Source organism: Patagioenas fasciata, unplaced genomic scaffold, assembly GCF_037038585.1.
Source record: "Patagioenas fasciata isolate bPatFas1 unplaced genomic scaffold, bPatFas1.hap1 Unplaced_300, whole genome shotgun sequence".
NCBI lineage: Eukaryota > Metazoa > Chordata > Aves > Columbiformes > Columbidae > Patagioenas > Patagioenas fasciata.
Window position 1 is genome coordinate 18,202 of NW_027288734.1, and position 4,620 is coordinate 22,821.

The 4,620-nt window shown below is 51.3% G+C and overlaps 1 long non-coding RNA gene across 2 annotated transcripts; it reads right to left on the bottom strand.

The window, feature by feature from the left end:
* Positions 1-635: 635 nt before the first annotated feature.
* On the bottom strand, positions 636-3,045 carry LOC139826847 (uncharacterized). 2 transcript variants are annotated; one of them, XR_011736974.1, is made up of 3 exons: positions 2,903-3,045; positions 2,122-2,233; positions 636-777 (listed from the first exon to the last, which is right to left on the bottom strand). It is a non-coding gene; the product is annotated as an uncharacterized lncRNA (long non-coding RNA). The 2 variants fall into 2 exon arrangements; XR_011736975.1 differs by lacking the exon at positions 636-777 and adding an exon at positions 1,037-1,104.
* Positions 3,046-4,620: the final 1,575 nt, after the last annotated feature.

The window sequence follows — 4,620 nt, forward strand, 5'->3', positions numbered from 1 at the left end:
GATGAGGCCACTGCCCACTACATCACCTGGGAAGATCCACTCGGAGGGCAGGTTCATAAAATGCAGCTTCTTGGAATGAGGAATGCTGCCGTTTTGGAAGATTTCTTACCAACTGAAGTCAGAACTACACACTGTAGGTTAAGAGAAAAAAGTCACTATTGAAACAATAACTCATCCAAACCACACATGGACTCACCGGCACCAGTTACGAGGCTGAAAGTGCTTCTTGGGAACACCTGGCAAACACGCAGAACAAAACCGATTTGCCCAGGTGCCTGTATCTCTGTCAGCTTTTTGAGTACTATTCTAAGATATTTTAAAAACCTATTGAGTGAAAAAGAACAAAGCATTTGTCATTGAATCAGGTTGTTTCTTCTGGACATCTGAACTCTTACAAACACCTCCTTTCCTCTTTTAGTACAAAATCATTTCCATAGTATCATTCAATAGTAAGCCCACAGAAACAGAAGATTACGCTTTCAGGAAGAGAAAATAACCAGAGGGAGGTGAGCTCTGCACAGGTGTACCGTGCTCCAGAACAGACCTTATTTTTAGTACTCCTGGTAAAATATTTCGTATTAAAAATATAGAAGGAGAGTCGGTGCATTCTTAATGTTAACTTTAAAGTCCACTCTACAAGTACCTCAGGAAAAGTGCAGACACGCGTCCTAGCCGTACCTTGTACGGGCAGACCGCTCTGGATTCCTTCTGTCTGTCTGGTACTTCTGTAGCAGAAGACGGGGCAACCGCGGTGAAACGGTGGCAGCAGACATCCAGCTGAAAGAGGAAAAGCCCTTCAGAACAAAGCTGGAGAGGAACCTGACACTTCCTTTTTTCTTGTGAAGGCTACAGTTGAGTGGAGAAAAAAGTATTTTGCACCATCTTCAGTACAGCTGTTGATACGGCCACTGGAGCGTTTGCGTTTTTTGGATAACCAGGCCATTTTTGACTCATTGGCAGTCTGAGTTCCCTAGAACACATTTTCCCAGATACACACAGAACACAGACACAGATATCACCCAAGTATAGCCAAGATTTCCTTCCTCGCCCTGGATGCTGTCATTGAAGAGCCCAGCAGCCCATCCGTCCTCGTGAACCGCCCCACTGGAAAAAAACAAAAATTATCTTTTCCAGGCTGTTTCTTCAAAGGGTAAAGATATTTTAAATTGCAGTTATCTTTTCCAACAAAGTGATTTTGTGATTCCTTTGAAAAGGAGGGTAAGCTTGCCAGAGAAAGATAGCGACAGGGAGCAAGACAAGGTGACACAGAGAGAGGGGCAAAAGGGCCAGGGAGCAGGGCAAAGGGAAGAAGAGGCCAAAATGAGAGACAAGGAGCAGGAGACAGAGACGGTGGGAAAAATCCTAGAATGGGCAGTGGGAGAGACAGACAAAGGAGAAGTGGGCGCCGGGCTGCGGGACAGAGACAGGAAGGAGGAAACGCAGTGACAGGGAGCAGGGCAGAGCGACAGAGAAACAAAAACAAAGAGGGAAGAGGACAGAGAAACCAGGAGTAAGACAAGGAGAAGGGCAGAGAAACAGGAACCGGGCTGGGTAGGGAGCAGGACCAAGAGATGGGGCGAGGATGGAGATGGAGGAAGAAACCTGGGATGGCCAACAGGACAGGGAAGAATATAACTGTGGGTAGGGAGCAGGACACAGGGATACAGCGAGAAACAATGGGACAGGGAGCAGCATTAAAGGTCAGAAAGAATAAGAGATGAACAGGAAGGAGGAATGGAACGCCGAGATGCTGAACAAAAAACGCCAGCAACAGTGAGCGAGACAAACGAATAGAGAGAGAAGGGCAAGGCAGGAAGAAGAGAGATAGGAAGGTGGGAGATAAGAGCTGCACGTACAGGTACTGAGAAGAAAAGAACAGCAGGGAACAGGCCAGAGAAACTGTGGGGAAAAAAAGAGACTATGCAGATCAAGACAAAGATATGGAAAAGGGAAAAACAGCTATAGAAGATGGAGCAGGACACAAAAATAGAGAGAAAAGGAGAGGTATAGGGAAGCAAAATTTTAAAATAATAATAATAAACCAAAACCACCACCAAGGAGGGGCAGGGAGGCACTAGGACGTGCAAGTGGGGGACGAGGCCCCGAGGGCCAGGGACTCACAGCGGCTCTCGCTTTCGGTGGCTGCCAGGAGGCTTCTAACAGCTCAGACGCTCCCGTCTCCTTCTCTCCTCCCTTCCTCTCCGGTAACTCGGGGCGCTCGGCCGTCCTCAGCCTAGGAGAACACGGTGGGGTGTCAGGGCTCCTACGAGACGAGGCTTCGGGGACATGGAGCCTCGCTGGCTCGCTCGCCAGGCAGCCGTCCCGCTCCAGGATACGCGCACGGACCCTGCCGCGCACGTTGGCCCCCGGCCCGCCGCACGCCGCGCAGAGGGAGCCTTCGCCACCCGGAGAGAGGGGCTCGCTCTCTCGCCCGCCGCAGGAAGCGGACGTAGGGCCGACGGCCCCGCATTTCTTCCTCTTAACCTCTCCCCAACCTCTCTGCCTCCAGCAGCAGCAGCCCCCGTCCACGCACGGGACGTGCTCCCCTGTCCCTTCTCCCGCCACGCTGCCAGACGAGCCTCGCCAGCCCGAGGCGGGCGCAGCCAACGGCATCCCCCGGGCTGGGAGCGAACGGCCACATCCTCAGCGCGGCCTCTGGGAGAGGGAGAGAAGAAGCAGCGGCCGTTAGCACCGTAGCTCATCCCTGCCCCAGCCTGCTCCTTCCGCAGGGGCCACCGGAGAGGTGCCGAGGGCCGGCTTGCTGCCTTCACGACGGGGCTAGGGAGCGGCCCAGGAACACGGGACGGGCTCGCAGGAGCTGCCGGAGCTGGGGGCGGCTGCACGGGGCGAGCGGGGCCGCGGGAGGAGGCTCGGGGGGAGCTCTGGCGAGCTGGGGACGCACCCGGCATCTGCCCCCGGCCGGCTGTTGCCTCCTGCTCCTCTGCCGCACGCTGGGGACGGAGGACGGCGCCGCGTCTCCCACCCGGGCGCTGCTCCCCAGGTTCCATTCCCCGCCTGGGCTGGGGGGTCTGCTGAGCATCGGGCGTTCACAGCTCCCCCTCAGAAACACAGAAATTCCAAATTAGAGTTCAGCCTCTGAAAAAAATAGAGCAGGAGAAAGCAGAGGAATTAGTCAGAAGAAGGGACAGGAGAGCAGCTGAGCTAACGGAGGATTCGAGGGAAACGGGCCACCTCAAAACACAAGGCATCCTCAAAAAACCAGAGCAACTGCAGCAACGCCAGACAGCATTAAGACAAACTGACACCGTTTAGGACACGCTCAGCATAAAAGCAAACACATCCAGCGGTGCAGGAAAGCATCTCGCCCCTTCCCCACAGCACCGCCACAGGACACAGCCCTGTGAGGCCACGGGATGGGCTCGTACTGAAACGGAGAAATAAGCTTGACAGCAGAGTCAATTACACCGTTAAGCAGGCAATGTTCCTTTCATCTGCACTGGGGAGCTCTGGGGGTCGTCCTCTGTAAGTGCGCCCACGACTGGATACTCTTGCATTGCTTATAGTCACACAGCTGCTACACATTAATTACAATTGTTTTAAATTTTAAACATACAATATATCTAGCCTAAGAAATAATTGATGAAGTTAGTTATAAATGTTTAGTTTCTCACTCACAACACATCTATTAGTTAAATATAAACTAAGCTCTCAGCTTCTAAACAATGTGTTATTAAATCTTCTGTCTCCCTCTTGTCGTGCAGAAGGATCTAAAAGGTGAAAAACATCCCCTCATCGTGCAGGCGGTCAGAAAGCATTTACCTCACGTGAACCGGTTAATGAAGGGTACATCTTCTATAACTTCATCGCAGTATACATTAACTTGGTAGCTTCTCTTGAATTCCCCCCTTTTCAATATACTTGCAAACTCTTTGGCAGTATAAATCTACGAAATATTATCATCTCGTGTTGTGGTACAGCACAATTATTTGTTACCCACTAGCGGTACCAAACAGAACACTGTAGCGTAATGTAAGTAAAAACGACTAGCATCAAAATCAGAGTCCTAAGATCAATGCTGACAGAACTGCGAAGACGCAGCTCCTGCCGGTTCTGACGTTGGTTTCTGGCACTTCTGACCGCTTCGGGTCAAACGGCGCCTCTTCCCCCGGCCGTGCGCTGCAGTACCCGAGTTTCGCCACAGGGCGGCAGCACTGAGACCGCCGCGGCAGCCCCGGGCGAGCGGTCGTGCCGCGTTTCGCGGGAACCTCGCAAAATAAACCCCAGAACGCTTAGAGATAATGGGCTAGCAGACTTGATTTAATCTTTATTTACCATTGTAAAAATAAAGCTTTCCCCCTTTAATTTTTGTCATGTATTGTAATTCATAGAGATATTGGAGCCCGTCCTACCTGAACTGTAGAAAAGACAGCAGCCATGTCTATTTTTAAATAAAGTCTAAATCAATTTGGGAAACAGGTAAAGGGGTGTAGCAAATGAGGCACAGACGATCCTGTTTTATCTCAGAAGGCTTTGGCGTATTTACAGCTTTAGGCACAGCGTGTCCAATCCCGTATAAAATGCACTGTCCATACCAATTCAGCCTGTCCCCCGATATAAGGACATCAGGATGCCACCCTGCATTCACCAAGGGACAATCCT